This window comes from Botryllus schlosseri, chromosome 3, assembly GCF_051294905.1.
Source record: "Botryllus schlosseri isolate E-star chromosome 3, Bs_hap1, whole genome shotgun sequence".
In the NCBI taxonomy this organism is placed as follows: Eukaryota; Metazoa; Chordata; class Ascidiacea; order Stolidobranchia; family Styelidae; genus Botryllus; species Botryllus schlosseri.
Genome location: NC_137238.1, coordinates 4,415,469 through 4,433,729, shown reverse-complemented (window position 1 = coordinate 4,433,729; position 18,261 = coordinate 4,415,469). Strand labels below are relative to the sequence as shown.

Here is an 18,261-nt window from a genome sequence, read left to right as displayed (position 1 = left end):
TTTTGTTCAGATTGGCAAAAAACTGGCTACTATGTAGCTCATGCTATCAAGCATCTCAGCAAAAAGGCAACTTTTTTCGCTCGTTTTGCTTTCAAGTATTTCACTAAAACCCTTCTCGGCCAAACAATGTTGTTGGGGATTTGTACAAGAACGTCTACTAGTGCTTGGTTGGCCAGGTCTTATAATCTGTTCTGCACTCCTATCCAAAATACAGCGTATTTTTCGCGAGTGAAAAATGCTTGCTGGCAGAAATCGTTTTTGAGAGCTGACACAAAGGTCCCGGAGGCTCCAGTTTGTCGACAGGATGAAAAACCCAGATGTTTATGTTGAGGCTTTTGCCTTGTGTCTTTGGAACATAAGGTGCAAAACGATCAGAGTAGGCACATTAGAGCTCGCTACCTGATGATACGTTGCTCCAACTTCTGTCTCGCAAGTTAGCGAGGAGAGCAAATAACTCACGATACTGTGTGTTCTACTCTATAGCTCAATCTAACTTGAGAATTCATAACAGTATAATAACGGTAAAGCCGCTTTTAGACTACCACTAAAATCTGAGTTTTTGTGACATTTCGCGACCCGAGCCTCACCCATGAAAAGGAACATATTTTTAATATTGCAGTGGTATGCTACGATTTTACGTACATGTATGACATACAGAACCCGCACACCACAATTCTACCAAACACAGCCCTACAAAACATGTCTGACGAACGCGATTTCAAGAACGGGACTATTCCGTGCCGACAACGCAACATATCCAATCCATCTCGAAAGAGTTAGCCATCCAGCATCCGTCATTTTTAGAACAAGGGTTTGTCGCCGCTTTTGTTTTCTGCACCGCATTTTATCAGCGGTTTTTCGCCACAACTTTACGTCTTCATGTGCCCCGACGCAAAAGGGGTTGACCTCGAAATGAATGAGTCTCATAGGCCTGAACTCGCTCGTTGCACACCCCTACACTAGTACATCCCAACGGTCTTCGACCAATGTTCCCTCTAAGCTGCGCACGTGCGCAAATGCGCAGTGCTGAAACGGTCTCTGCGCACAGAAAATCTCCGTTGCGCACGAAAAATCCGAAGTGATGACCTTTATTTTAGTCGTTACGCACTGTTGTCCAAGGGTCTGCGCAGTAACTTGGTGGTCGTGCGCAGACTCGTCAAAAATTAGAGGGAACATTGTACTTCGACCATGTTTTCCAGAAAAAATCAGTGTCGGACAAATCTTATCATGAATTCTCATGATAAAGCCATATTTAATGCGTGTCTCGCTTATTGGCTACAGTAGCCTACCCTACACAGTGATATTGGAAATGTAAAAACGATCGCAGGATTGTTTGCAATAAATTCAATAATTATTACATGCATATTAACAGATAGCTCTGGCACCGTGTCGACCCAAAATTATACCCTTTGCGGTCCATACTTTAATAATTCCCCGAAAGGGGTAAAAATTTGCGTTACAGTAACTTGCAAATGTGAGTCTGTAACGATCGTATTTACTACTATCCTCGTGTCTCGCGCTAATCGAACAGTTATTACGAAAATATGATGATTGTTTGCGAAAGAAAGCAGAAAGTCAATATGACGTCATTTTTCCAGCCTGTCGCAGGCTCAGATGGGCTGATATACTGTATGTCTGCCACTATAGAGATTGTAGAGATCTCTATACTGCCGCTACACCAGATTCCAAACCAGGCTTCTGGTTACGTCATGATTATAGTGCGGGAATATTAATTCACTACGGCTTGTGAGAGCCACGATTAGTGGTGCGTCGTATTAAGTTTTTACAATTACGTCGCAACTACAAATGTTACACTGATCTTAAATTTCCTAATATGTTTATTTGAATTATTCCACGTCAGAAAAATTAACAATTAATCACGATTTTTCATTCGCACTTGATCCGGAATTTTATTCGCACCATTCGCACCACCTTCCTCATTCGCACTTGGTCCGGATTTTCATTCGCACTATTCGCACCACCTTCGTCATTCGCACTGCAATTTTTTTCATTCGCACAAGTGCGAACCGTCACACAGGTTGAAAAGCACTGCAATATAGAATCTGCTACGGCTACAGGAATCATGCGTTGTATTGACTGTGCAGTGTGCAACTTATGGCAAGTTCAGCCCTGCTCCCAGGGAAATTTGCATTCTGAAGTGCGTCTCAAGAAAAAAAATTTAAGAGATGGTGCGAACGTGAGGTTCACGTTCGCGTTCTGTGTGTGAACCTCGGAAATTTAGAGGTTCACGTTCACAAACGAACCCTGATAGGTTCTGTACTGTGAACCTTATTCATATACTATAATTTTCCCTTATTTATATAATCTTTGTATGAAATTTATTTCATTTCAAATGCGGGCCACTCTGTAGATATAGCTGGTAACATAAAAAATAAATAAACACAAAACGGGCATGCACCTTTACAGTCTCAAAGAGTTTTACTTACTTTGCTACAAAAGTTTGCGCGAAATATCCAGCTTTCCGTTAGTGAATATTTAGTGACTCTCTGCTTTGAGATGGACCCGCAATCACACAATATCAAGAGCGAAATACTCTACATGAAGTCAGCGAATGATGCGTATTCAATTATTCAATTAAATTGATGTCGTTTTCTGATGTAAAAAAATCTAGCAGGCGTACGGGGTCAATAGTAAGGGAAACTTATGAAAATCTGTGAACTATATTGTTACCAAACAATTTCTTCACCAATATGTTTGTTAAGGTGTGTAATAACATGTGTTAAAATGTTGAAGTTCAACTCTTGTGGGAACCCCCCCAAAAAGCTGTTAAATTTGAGGAATTAAAAAAAAATTAAAAAAATTAAAAAATCTTTATCGCCCATAAGTAACTTAGGACGTGTTTAACAATGGTTTTCCATGATTCTCAATTGATTGTTAACACTTATAGTTCACTACAGGCTCTGCTTTGTGAATTTGACGAATTAAAATAAAAAAAAATAAAAAAAATTTTTTACGCCCATAAGTAACTTAGGACGTGTTTAATAATGGTTTTCCATGATTCTCAATTGATTGTTAACACTTATAATTCACTACAGGCTCTGCTTTGTGAAAAAACGCCACAACCACTTTTATATTCATGCACAAAATCGCCTTTATTTCGCATAGCTATGTTCACTGAAGAGGTAGCCTATTTCGCATGCTCAATATCAGACATTTCAACAGGCATTGCCTATGCCTTCTTCGGACTCAACATCATCGTAACTACAATTATTGCATTATAGGGTCTTCACATACTCCACAGGCTGAAATGCACGTGACCTCATTCTTCTTGCAGCTGTATATTCGGTTGTTGCAATCTTTGTGACAACTATAGCTTCTGAACTGCAATAGCTCATCAGGCTCATATCTATGCACGCCTATTGTCCATCCGTAATCGCTGGGGTTTGGAGACAAGTTCTGTAAAAGAATCAAATCCCTGGTCTGCAGGTACGTACACGCGAAGTGAACGTTATGAAGCTGCACCCTCTGTTAGAGGCAGTGTCTCTGGTTTTATCACTGCTGCCGCTGTCTTCCGTGAGAACATGTTGTATGTTGTGGTGAACTGCTGTAACCATCAAAGACCACAATGACATTCTGAAAGCAACGGCCCAGATACTGCACGTAGCTTGGGTAATTGTTGGCAATTTCCTGTCATGTCTGACGTTGACCCCACTTCACCATGTACAGAAGCCATCCACCATCAATTATGAGGGTCCAGCATGGTTGATTAGTCAAATCAAGTAGTTCAGTTAAGGCCTACAAGGTTGTATTCGAACATTTTGCCTTCGTAGCCTTGTTCATCTTCTGATTTTTGTTGCTGAGCAGAGACAGCGGGAAAGGACTGAACTCATACTGTAAGCTTGTCGCAACATCCATATCCCGCTGGGTGAAAATGATCAGTCGGTTGAACAACTTCAATGAGTCAATGAGAATGTTTTATTCGTAAACCTTAGGGCATTCTCTTTGGGATGATAGGGCTTTTACTCAGGGTTGTAACCAACTCATAAGGCTCCGAGTCAGAAGTCAATCTCAATTTTATAGTTTTGACTCGAGTCAAGTCGAGTCATTTTCAATTCACCGCCGAGTCAAGTCCGAGTCCAAGTCAGCGAGCTGCGGGTTGACTCCGAGTCATGGTATTATGGATCGAGTCCAAGTCCAAGTCATTGTGTTGATACTGCTCAGTTTTCAGTTAAAGCCATGTTAAATCCCCTTTTTTATAACTCTGTTTGGTGATATCGAATGGTTCGCATTTCTAATACACTAGTTTTCCTCACTTTTAGTAATTTCTGGTCGCATTGTCAAGTACAAGTACCATTAGACGAAATCCCAAGTTTCGTTACTTTACTATTCTTCGAAATTACCATAAAATGTTGGTCTTGGCCGTCTGAGTCTCGAGTCATATGACTTAGTTCGAGTCATGCGCAATGACTCAAGAACTCGAGTCAATACACAGATCCGTATTTTTAGAAAATGACTCGAGTCATAAAAAATCGTGACTCGAGTCATTGAAACCCTGTTTTCACCTTTGACATGACAACCATGGTCGGCGTCACTGACATTTCATCCAGGTTGATCTGCATGGCCAATGGCCATTCCAAATTCAGCTGCTCCCTCCGTATTTCGACTACGTCATCAACCGTATACTTGTGAATCCAGTTGAGAAATACATGAGCAACCCCTTTTATCCATCGTTGACGAATGGCTTCATTTCTTCAAACCATTTTAGGTCAAGTTCATTGGCCCCCGCATCTCGCTTCATCTGTCTTGGTAAGCTCTCTGTGAAGGGGTACATGTCTACTGACGTCCTCCTCCATTCACCGGTTGACATCTGACAGATGACTGAGAGTGGGCACCCAACATCTGTGGCCAGAAATGCTGTTGCTCATTCTTCCTCTGCGGCTTCACCATCGTGGTTCCCGTGGGCGGCAGACGTTCTAATGCGATGGTTGTCAAACTGGGGGGGGGGGGGGGGGGTCATGGAAGCATCTGAGGGGAGACGCGAATCCGCCTGAGAGAAATGATTTTCTTGAATTCGGAATGAGTTTAATTTGTGCTGAAACCTCCAGTTTCAACAATGGAAATAATCCTAATGAGGCCTTTCGATTTGAAATGTCATAATTCCGCCGTACCATCCACACACTCACTGATGCTAGATTTTGAGTGATACCGAACCTTGCACTAATCAAAAGATGTCCCTGAATGAAGTGTAACTGGTAAATGCGTGTAGCTGCCATTGGTTTTTGATTTAGGTTGTGGTCAGGTCCGTTCCAGCTAAAATCAAGTGGGGTAATAGAAGGGGCTAGGCACCAAAAGCGCTAAAACATTTATGTGCTACATGTTATCATTGCACATGGTTATTTTTAATAAATTATTCAAGTGCAACTACATATTTGAGAAGTGTCTCAACAGCCATAATACCTTTCGTGCCACCAATCAATGCATTGGGGTTGCAAACATTGGTTGCTCTTTTTAATACTTTTCGATATGACGATAAGAGGGGGGGGATGAAATTTTTTATCAAGGGGCGTGCCGAAAAAAGTTTGAGAACCGCTGATGATGGTCTGCAGGTGTGAAGCATCTTGGTAACAATTAAATAGTATATTCATATTGAAATGAACCCGAATATTTTCGGCTGACACTCGTCAGGGGTAATCGTCAGCAACTAGTAGAGAATTGGAAAGAACATTGTATATCAACAATCGTATCACAAAATATGACGTCACCAGCATGAAATTTCGAATGAGAGAACGTTCAATTCGAAATTTCATGCTGGTGACGTCATATTTTGTGATACGATTGTTGATATACAATGTTCTTTCCAATTCTCTACTAGTTGCTGACGATTACCCCTGACGAGTGTCAGCCGAAAATATTCGGGTTCATTTCAATATGAATATACTATTTAATTGTATATTGAAGTTCTGTACCTCCAAGAAGCTCTTCATCTTGGTAACAATGCAGGACAGATTTCCATTGTGGTCTGCGAGTCACTCGGTTCTGATAAAGACATTGGGCATATCTACTATGTATTGGTACTCCACCTAGAGTGCAGGTGTTCTTCCTCTTTTTTCAAATCGATTGAACGTTTCTTCACACCTTCGCTCAAATACCAGCAATACTGGGTCACTGTCTGGCTCCCATTTTCCCACCAGTCACCTTTTCCATGAAGGACTTCATGTCACCACGCTTATCCTCAGTTAAGGCAATTTCCATTGTATGTTGATAGATAGCTGCATCGACGAGGAGGCGAGGAGCGATTGCCTTGTCAAAAATCCTCCATCCATGATGTGGATGGTTGTTGTGCTTCTAGCATAGATCAACTGGATCACATCTAGTAGCCCAGAATATTCCAAGTTGTCACCAATTGGTCCAAGATAAGATTTCAATAGGTGAAAACCACTCAACCTTGGAATGACTGGTAAATTTGTCTGCTTCATTATATATATAGCCTTCAGTCGAATCAGAAGATCGACGGTCACTATAGCTACCCCAACGCGCTGCATGTGTGCACTCTTTAAGACTGGCGAAGAAGGTTTTGAGGTCATCGGGGTCTCCTTCAATAAATGGAAGGAACTCGATCTGTGCGCGCTGTTTTGCATCATTACCATTGATTCTCTTCATCCAGCCATTCCAGTTGGAATGTTGAAACTCAGGATTGTTGGCTTTATTAACCACCACCACTGCTCATAGTGTGTTACCTGGATAGATGAGCGTCTGATCCAAGCTGATCCATATGCCAAGGATCAGAAATTATGGTGAAACAGCGACGAACCATTCAGTAACAATTGACAATGAACTCACACAAGGCCGTGCTAGATTAATAGCCGCTTTTTTACTTCGGTACAATTGCGTCCATCTTATAGAACGGGATGATACAGAAAATACCGTTTTAGACCTTGCTGCATGGCTTAGAACTGTATTTAATGAATTACTGAACTGGTTTTGAGCCTATATATGTGTGTGTTACCCAGTAATATACAGTATACAGAAGTTGTTGAATCGGATTACTGAACGGTGTACTTATGACTAGATAACTATGCCATCAGTGCCATTACTTTTACATATATTTCCACAAAACAGCCTGTAGTAAAATGTAAATTTTAACAATCAATTGAGAAACATGAAAAACCATTATTAAACCCATCCTTAGTTACTTATAGCCGATAAAGATATTTTTTTCAATTTTTTTATTTTATTTTATTTTTTCAAATTTGTCAAATTTAACAGTTTTTTTCTGGGTTTCCCACAAGAGTTGAACTTCAACATTTTAACACATGTTATAAGAGACCTTGACAGACATATTGGTGAAGAAATTGTTTGGTAACAATATAGTTCACAGATTTGTGAAATATTTCATAAAATGCCCTTACTACAATTTGACTTCATATGTTTATTGTATTATAAAACCCAAATCCAGGCGATTGGAGTTTTGGCTACTGCGATATAACTTGTCAATGGGGTAATATCGGTAGCAAGTACAGAAACCCGTTTAGCACTCTGCTCAACACTCAGACGTCGAATACATTGTCTGGTCTGGCATAGACCGTTAAGACGTAAGCTTACATTCCCTTGCAAGTCCTCGTCGAAATTGTTGGCAAAGTGACGGAAGATATTGATTTTATGGGATTATTATATCAGTTGATTGTCGCCGTTGATAAATCTGGCGACGTTTAAAACGTCGATGCGTAATTCAGAATTGTGGCATTGTGTGGCCCGAGTCGTCGCTGGTATCGTGTGCAATAATATAGCCTATCACTGCACTGAAATGTAGGGTAGGAATAAGCAATATGACGTCACGTGACGTCATGACGCTCACGTTCACGTTCACACAGAACCATTCATTAAGGTTCGCGTTCACACGAACCTGAACCTTTCAGAGATTCACGCCATCCATAAATTAGTTTCATTCGGTGTGATATTGTACGTGACACGCCAGTGAAAAAGTTTGGCATACAATAAACATGGAATAACTGGTCAGTTTCTAATCTTGGCTCATTAGCACATCGGAGGTATTGCACGCAAGTTTCGCGTGAGTAGACAGCACTGTGTAGTATGAATAGAGGTTACAGGGAGGTCAAAAGTTTATTAGTTATCAAAATTACGTTTGACTAACTTAAACCGAGGGGTATGATGCGTATCATGTATATACATCACATGCGTATATGCTCACATAACCACATCCCGCAAGACAAGTCAAAGCATATTGACACAAAGCTTACATACAAAACCATGCAGATAGCCTAATAAACATGCACGAATGCAACGTAAATACACAGCAACCAAGCCAGACGTCAACCAAATGTACACACGCCAGAAACCGACCAGTAAGGAGTCGGGCTGCAGAGTCAGGGTCGTGGAGTCGGTGACGGAGTTTCGTTTATTTTCCCCTGAATAGCGTCGGAGTCGAAGTCTTAAAACACCGACCGAGGTTAGAGTATGCGAAAATGCTCCTGACTCGGACTCCGGCTCCAACTTATTCGACATTTAGTCTGTATAATCTAACACAGAAATATAGAGATGTCAGGAAGTTTCAGGTCTCTCGGGTTTCTAGAAAAAAGACTGTCGTATTTTAAAATTGGAATGGGTACAATTGTACCCATGCAGCCGGACGAAAGTTAATGTGAAAACAAGTGCAGTCAAAATTACCAATAATAAATAAAATTGGGTTGTATGTACCAACAATCACTGTTAGTAGTCACGATATGGATAAAATTGGACATCATTGACAAATTGCAATACAGTTACATATAGAGGAAAACAATAACAATTAAACCATCCGAAAATTACTGGAGCAGTGACAAATTGGTGAAATTTTCAGAATTATACTACGCTACCATAAAATAATAAACAATGGTATGGTTTTGTAAGCGGCAATATCACTTGTAAAATTGATGCAAATATAACCAAATGCTGCATCCCACTTAACAAAGTTAAAATATTTAGTAAATAGCTTAGCCGCTTGAGTCCTACAAATATTTTTTTCAGGAAAGTGTGTAAATACAGTCTTGACTTGACTAAGTGCATGCAGACATTAGTGCGGAGCATGGACCGAAGCCGGATTATATATCCGGCCGGATTTTTGTCAATTTTGGTCGGAACTCGATCAGTACGTTTTTGATACGGCAAAAATCTTTATTTAAAAAGCATCAGTTTTGTGACTCAATATCTACCAACCAACCAACCAACTATACGTCAGTAACCGCCAAGCCAGTGCGGAAAGACCGTTCCGCATATATAAATTCACGAAACCATCGAGCCTTCGTAGGGTGGAACATGGACCGAAGCCGGATGAGCCCTAGCCGAAATGGAGCCGGACCAGAGAATTGAAGAACAGGATATCGGAGTCGGAGCTGAGAATTTGCCAATTCGCTCCGTACTAGTAGACATATGCTATTTGGACACTCCCTAAATTTCTTTCTGGCCTAAGTTTATTAGTGGTGAAAAAGAGTGTGTGCTTGTGATCAGTATAATAGCATGTAATAATAATAATAATTTGTACATTTTTGTATCAGTTGATGAGTCACACACAAAAGTTACACTTTCATTGTTTTAATCTACATTTTATTTGTACAGGATCGGATATAAATCATGTTTGAATGATTTACACATAGTACAGTGTCGCTGGCGCTTTTCTATGTTAGAAAAACTTATAACATATGCCAAAAAGAAAACATATTTCGAAATCAATATTTTCATGTTAATTGTACAGCGAATATGTCGAGGTGTACCACGATGTAGCTATTTTGCATGTCATGGTGATTAATATGTGGGCATATGTTTAATGCTTATGTGAAAGTCATTTAAACGTCGCTGTGGCAAATAATTTCTGAAGTAAATTTGCAGTAGGGAGGCCGGAGACAAATGTAACAATCGAACTCACTGCTGGTAGGGTAGGGTAGCAGCCTTGATATTTTGAGTGCGCATGAGATACCGTAATTTTCCATGTATCATGTGCCAAATTTTCCCGATTTTTTGTCCTAAAATCGGGGGTGCGTATTATACATGGGCACAGCGAGTCTTGAAATGGATCTCTCTTGGAATATAACTTGAAATCACACCTTTCTTCATGTTTGTCATGCCGCGTAATTCGTTATATCAGTGTTACGCGCTGCCAATTACCGAGAAGCGTGTTGCTAATTAGCGTCTGCGCTGTACAACAGCAAGTGTTATCCTGTTGAGTTGGTTTGCCGTTGGTACGCAAGCAACATGAGGTCATCAATTGCTGCATTCCCGCGTGTGACAATCCTCCCTAATTCATCGCGTCAACGACAGGTCTGAACAATCGCATATACAACACGCCATGTGCTCAAGCTGTGATGGCTGGCCTAAACACTATACAGTCGCATCTCCAGCAGGCCTGGTGCGCACGACATAATCGTTGGCCTGAGCAATCACATCTGTGATAGGCCCCGTGCGCAAGATGTCGCTGGTTTGAACTGTCGCGTCGAGGGCCTCGCAGGCTTTGGCTGCTATCTACTATCGTTTAGAGAAGTGTTTCCCAACTGCGGCCCCCAGCTAGCCTTCTTGCGACTCCCCCCAAAATATTGACAAATCGATTTGTGATACAAAAAAAAAATTATATTTTTAATTAGGATTGCAGGAAAGTTGTGAGTATAGTGCTAACGTTACGTCACTAGTGTTTCAAGGCAATGTGCCCTACAGAGTAGTAGCTATAGATATAGGTATTGATAACTAATCTACAGATAGATGTACAACACGTGACTCACGGTTGAATACGCCGAGATGCGTATACTGCTGAGTAGGCTAAAAGCAGCATAATCGGTAGTCCTATGGTTCGCGACCCAAGCGTCCGAATAATTTGATATGTCCGGTCTTTATTGAAATCTAGTGCCGCTCTGATTCCGAAAATGCGAATTCAAATCTGGCCAGGGCAATAAAACTACTCCGAAATAGCCGCCGAAGGTTGATCGTTCTGAACAATGGGAACGCGGCAAGACACTGACCATAACAATGGATAGTGGCGTCGAGCGATTGTTCGGAACTATGCAAATTTACATATTTTAATGATATTTTGGGTTCGTTTCATTGCCTTGGCCATATTTAAATTTGTATTTTCTGAGTCAGTGCGACACTTGCTTTCGATCGTGACAGTGGTTCCCAACCTTTTCCCACCCAACTATACCATTTCGAGATTTTATGCAGTGCTCGCGTACCACCTACATGAGTTACGCGCGCCGAAGACGGTCAAAAATCCCAATGCTTTACGACTAGATCTCCTCCCCGTACGCTGTCATTGGTGGGATTACCCCTACCCTCGACGACTTCAAAAAACTAAAAATCAACCCTACCTGATTTAATAACTACCTTCGGTCGAGAAAAAAACAGAATCTACTCGCGTATCACCTGGAAGACCTTCTCGTAGGCTACCACTAGTGGTATGCGCACCATAGGTTGGGAACCACTGGATTAAGACCGGACATATTAGACATATTAAATATGGAAGCTCGGATCGCCAGTTATAGGACAACCAATTATGCTGCTTTTACCGGGCTCAGCAGTAGGCCTCTCAGCGTTCAAACCGTGTATCATGTGCTGCGCATCAATCTGTATGTTGGAAATCTATGATTACGGCAAAACCCAGCAGCAGTTGTCCAGTTCTCCTCAACTTTACTCTATTTTGTGAACTTTTTATTGATCTAAAGCAGTCACAAATTCTATAAAGCTGCAATAGGCTAATTAGTCATTTGATCAAGTTGGTACGTGCTTTAATGATAGGGTTACCATATTTCTAAATCTTAAAATGGGACACTTTTTCAAAATTTTCAGACTTTAAAAACTGGTGAAAAATCCTGAAAAAATGGTAAAGTTTCCACACTTCGTGGTCGGTTGACTAAGAAAAAGGTCAACTTTCTGGCTCAGCTATCGAAATACCCGCCGGAGCGTTACTTCAGTGGTGATTTACTGTATCTCAGTCGATTTTGCCCTATATTTACCCAACATTCTCGTAAAAGAGGACAAAATCTCAAAAAAGGACATTTGGGCGTCCTCCGAGGACACTTTAAAAAAAGTCAATTAAGAGGACAAACCCTCTTAAAGGAGGACGTATGGTAGCCTTACTTTATAATTTTTGCTATACTAATGTTTTTATTCGTGCGGCTCCCACCGTACTTTGAAATTATAAATTTGGCCCTCACACCGAAAAAGGTTGGGAACCACTGGTTTAGAGACAATGCCGTTACGTGTATAATGATTAGCGATCGTTATGTCATGATTGTTTAACAGTGACATCGCCAAATAGAATGAAATCGAATAGCCCACTAAAACATAAATACTCATATATCGCGAATGTATGATGCGTAATGAGTGCAGGCTTTTCCCCAGAATTTACACGTCATGTTAAGGATGTGTATTATACATGGGGGCGTACTATATTCGGAAAATTACGGTAGTTTTGTTTCCTAATATAGGCCTACCCGAAGTTATGGTGAGCTGCAACGTGAAACCCTGGAATAATTTGGAAAAACGAAATTTTTGACACGTGAGTAAATATCTTCTGGTCTAGAATAAGTTGGTCAGACGTCTTCAAGTGGTTACTACGTAATATATGCAGCTGGCATAGACTCGTACTGGCATAGACAGGAAAGTACCATACTGACACAGTAATCATGGTCGAGCGTGTCAGGGGCACTTGTAACATCGTGTTACTTTTGCCCCGCAGAGGTTGCAATATCATGTCAATGCTGAATATCTTTGTTCATATGCCGGTTGAACTCATTTGTCTACTGCTAATGAATCTTGCAATAGTCAGAAGTTCAATACCAAAACAGTTACTATCTTCTCCACGCCGATTCTAACATGATCGGTAACGGACAGATCGAACATGAATGATGTGAATCTAATGGTACGGTTATTCCGTGATTTTAACATCCATTCTCATGTTTAATGACTTTTGGTGTCTCGACTTCAATGGTCATTTAATAATTTGCTCGTGACTGAACAACTCAATCCAGATCCCCTGACTTTGAGTAAGGCCCACTTAGGCTACATTTTGTCATTTGGAAGAATGTCATTGGCTTTGACGCCACAGAATTTTATTTCCTCATTTTGCTGCACCTTTATCGGACGACCATTCAACAAACAAATGTCAAGTCGATTTAGCACGTTCGCAGCTGACCGAGTGCTCCACCTGTTGTGCACGCTGAACAACAACACCTTTGTAGCAGAAGCAAAATATGTGTTGGGAGATGTAGTTCCTAATAACGACGTATGCCAAAATATCCATTCGCTAGATGTTATCCAGATTGCACCATAGGCAGATTTTAATTTAGAGCTTTCCGGAATTTCCTGGAATGGCGAATTTATTCCTCCAGTTATGGTCCTGTCATTTCCTAAAGCACCACCGCGAAAAGACACTATAATTGAAGAAGGCGCGAATCTGCCATAATTACCGACACTCCAATTAAAAACCAAATTATAGGAATAACTAGACCTATACAATCACGATAATCATCAACAATATATGAATCTAACATATGCCTGATTTTTGTTGAACATTTTGACAAGTCTCTCGCCTAGTATATAAATGGATGAATGTGTTTCTTGTGCACTTTGGGCTGGTGAAGAATGCACGATGGGTGTTGCTGTATTCAGATGCAAAAACTGCGATGGAGCGTCGCCTGATAGCGTCCCAACATTTCTTTATTTAGTCTTATGCAATATACGATTAGTGCCCCAATTCGTTGTTAATTTCTTTCGTTTTTATTTATAAATAACCCTGTTACGATTGCCCAACACGGGTGGTACAATTGCCCCTGGGAAGGGGGCGATTGTAACATTTCGGCGACAATTTTCGTGATCCAAAATTTTAATGATGTATGGTTGATCGAGTTCCATTGTTGTTTTTATATCCACTATCGAATTGTTAGCTTCTTTATATAAAACGTTGGAAATAAAATTTCCACGAAAAAAAAAAACTCGTAATGTTAGAAAGCACAAAAAGTGTTACAATTGTCCCCGGTCCCCCCTACTCTCGGAGTCGGAGTAGAAGTAAGAGTTCGTGTTGGAGACGGCACCTTCAACGACTCGGTAGACGGATTCGGAGTTGGAGTCGGTGGTAAAATTTACCAACTCCACAATCCTGGTAAGGTATCCTAACCGAGCACCCTCGCTACCGAGAATGCTAGAACAAGCGATCGAGCATCTTCAGTGATCTATTCAGCTCAAGCCAACAGTTACAACCGTACTGGAGTAGAGAGTGCAAACTCAAGGTCAACTCAGTGTAGTTTACATTTCAGAACAGGGACATGGCGTGTAGGCCGATGACCTTCCTTCATTTCTTTTATTTTATTTACTCTAAGCTGGAGTGATTTTTAAACAAATATGATACTGTAGTGTCGTGAAGTCACTCGGTTATATCGATATTTATATAAATATATATGATATGACTTGACGTGATCCATAGGCAAGTTTATTCTCATACGTCCCGCGAGAGACTGATTGTTGCCGTATTGTTACACTGCCTTTGCTGCTGCATAATTATCCCATCGGCTCTGACCTTCATCGTTTCAGACGCGTTCCAAAATATCGGCCTAGATATAAGCCTTAGCTAAATCATTACTTTCCGTTCACTGAAATCATTTAATGGAGGAATTACTGAAAGAAAACTGATGTAACTGATAAACAATCGCCACAAATCGAGTATTGCTAGCTGACAACGATGAATAAAATGCAACAACATAGGAATAAAACGATCACGGGTGGTGCTTTATAAGTTAGCATCCTGGAAATTCGCTAATTATACTGCTCCTCATTCATGCAATTAAATTTGAGCATCAGCTATGCGAGCAATAGATACAAATATTATTATCATAGGATAATGAAGGAGAAAAGGCATAGTATAGCATGGAAAAGAACCTATTTTAGAGACTGTTGATATATGGTACATTGGGTATGAGCAAATAGAATTCTCTGATGCAACATCGTGTTCCATAGAAACCGGCGCCCGATATACATGTTAGACTCCTGACCGAATTATCCGCCCTGTAGTGCAAGGCAGGATATATTCCAGTTTGCTGATAAGTTACCAGTCGCGAAGGAGTCTGACTCAGTAAATGTGACGATCGCATCACGCGAGCAACTGCAACCGGCGGTGTGTAAAAATTCGATTTCAGTCCTATTCAGAGCTCTTTTCCAAAGCTGAAATCCCTCTATTTCGCCTCGAAATCCTTGCTTATCTTGTTTTATTTTGTTCGAATTTTTATTTTCCATAGAATCCATATTCTGACCCAAGATAAGAACCCCGTCTCCTGGTATACTTCCATTTTTGATGTTCACGATACCATTGATTGAGCCGTTTATGTAAGCACTGACCGCAGTCACAGATTTCACAACGCACAGATGCGTACGATGCCAATAACTCGTTTTCGCGGTCACATTGTGTTCAAATGAATGCGAACTTGAACGCATCTCGACTCTGATTTTTCCATCCTTTACCCATATTACGATGGTATTGCAAGAGAAGGAGCCAATTTTGCAATAGCTAACGATTGATTGCTTTGATCCAGGAGATTCAGTCAACTTTGCCATCCAGAAACATGTGCTGAATGACTGCATGTTCGGCAATGTGCCTCTATACTTCCCGTATTGAAAATGTTTCTTTTCACAAAATCGGAACCGAGATACTTTGCACGCTGAATAAAAAAAACATATTCGTTTATCCAGTCTCCATATATGTAGCCTCTCAGCCTACACTGTAAAAACTGTGGCCACCTTACAGAGGTGTTTCAAAAATCACCCAAAGGAGGTGGTATTTTCTCCACCCGTAAAAGGTGGTGGGCTCCCCCACCTATTTTAGGTGGAAAATTTTCCTCCCCTATGCTATCGGTAAACCACCTCATCAGCCTATCCAGATACCACCTCATCCTATCCGGATATCTTCGTCAAACGACTTCGATGCGCACAACATCTAAATTAAATCTTCATAATCCACTCTGACATAAATCACAACATCGCCTTTATTCCAAAACTTTATTTTCAAATTAGTCTCAGATTTTACCAAGTTTGGTGCGAACAGCAGAACTCATCTCTTTCAACAGTGTGCTAGAACTGACATGAAAGTGAGGGAATTTCTGATGTTTGTCGAAAACTGTATGTCGAATATCCAGTAGACTGAAAGCATCACTGCAAATCCCTCATGGAAGCTGTTGATATCTCGGACTGTCTCCCCATCAAAGTAGATGGCCCACTCCTTCTTTTCCACAGCAGAACAAATTGTAAGGTAGGCTGATCTGGGCATCTGAAGAAAGGTTTGGTATTGTGAAACAGGTCAAACATACATATTGGCAGTGTATTATAACTATTCAAAAATACATGCTCACTTGAGTAGTATCAAAAGACTGTCAAACTACTTCTACTTGTAGCTGGTTTACAACATAACTCGTACCGAGTAAAATTATGTCTTCCTACTTCTACTTCAGTATAGCCTTGTTAACTGCGTTTAAAGCCTCTAACTCGGGCATATGAACATTAGATGGACTTGACAACCAGGTGTTAGTCAGCAGCTCACGCTGACACCAACTTTTTTATCGTCACCATGCCGACCTCTTTTTGACCGTCCAGTCCTGCGGGCTGGACACCCTCAAAAGTTTTTGAATTTTTTAACTCTATTTTACTGCAACTTTCATGTTATTACTCATATTGAGTAAGTTGCGAATATGCATCTATCGAGTTGAAAAGTGGCCACCTTCGAAATACAGCTGAAATTATGCGTTTAGTTCTACTTTTTGAAAAAGCTGTACTACTCAAGATGTCCACTTGAAGTATATAACACTAACATGGCTTGCAGATCACCACTTATATACTTGTAATCGCCTAAATATACGGCGTGATGATCTGAATCTGGGCCTAAAAATTAGGTTATCATTCATGTTGCCAATTGAGTGTGTGGACACCCAGAAATTGCTTTGCGAAACGCCATTTGTAATCAGAAATTATTACAAGATATAGTATTTGGCTGAACAGTGGAAATGCCAACCGTTTTAACGATTGTAAATTCAGTCACGGATATTGCAGACAGAATAGATGGTTGAGCATATCCCATTTTTTGTTAATATACATAGCCTACATTAATGAATGCACTAACAAACAATGTCAAAGCCATAACCACAACACGTCAAGATTCGGCGAGGGGTAACGGCAATCTTCCGCGGTTTAGCATTAAAATATCAACAATCTGGTAGTACTAGGCTTACCATATTTTGGAAATCTAAAAAGAGGACACTTTTTCAGAAATTTGCAACTTGCAAAACCGGAGTAGAATTCTCAAAAACCGGTGAATTTTCCCACTTTGTGATCGGTTGACTAAAAAAAAGGTCATCTTTTGCGCTCAGAGCTCAAAATACCGTTTTTCTCTCCACATTGCCAGGTGAATGACTAAAAAAAAAGGTCATCTTTTGCGCTCAGAGCTCAAAATACCGTTTTTTTCTCTATAATCACCGTTTTTCACTCCGAAAAAAAAAATAGGACAAATCCTCTTAAAAGAGGACGTATGGTTAGCCTAGGTAGTACGCATTACGTTCAGAGCACTTGACAAGTATCACGCTGTTTACTGCCGCCAACCTGACCATTTTAGGCCACGGAAAAGTCAAAGTCAGTATTTATATGACGTCCTATTTTACAGGCCTAACGCCAACAAGCAATTAATATGACTGATCTGCTATTCGAAACACCACTTGACTACCAATACACATCTAAGCAAGCATGTAAAATAATTTAAAAATAACCCGAACAATCTCTTACTTAACTTATCTCAACAAGAACTTAATTCATATTCCCTTCCATCGCTGTAGTCTCGGAACTGCAATTCGCCGGTATGGACGATAATTCGAACTTCAAGTGTGCAGCGGTAAACAACATCCGATGACTCATGACATCACAATAACTCCACGCTCAAGTGCTCACGAACCTGGCAAAGCTAGGCAGAAAAAACGTCACGGTGAAGACGCCTGATAGTCAAGCACAATTTGATTGGTTTATAACGCTGACACCAATCTCTCTCTGCCGACAGATGGAAAGGAGAACAATCGATCTTCTGAATTCGGTAGCGATCAGATTTTGTAGTGTCAAAACGGTTGAGTTCACTTCTCTCCTGCACTGTCTTCACCTGGTTAAGCATCTGTAACAAGAAGGTATTTCTGATTGGCAAGTAAGTAATTCCTCTTCCGAACCGATTCGGAACGAATTTGAAAAGAAAGCTCTCGCAATCATTGAATCGGTTCGGAAGAGGAATTACTTGCTTGCCAA

The 18,261-nt window shown here is 40.6% G+C and overlaps 1 long non-coding RNA gene across 1 annotated transcript in view; it reads right to left on the bottom strand.

Moving 5' to 3' along the window:
* LOC145436631 (uncharacterized) overlaps positions 1-18,261 on the bottom strand; it is a 98,443-nt gene that overhangs the window by 34,701 nt on the left and 45,481 nt on the right. The window lies entirely within an intron of this gene.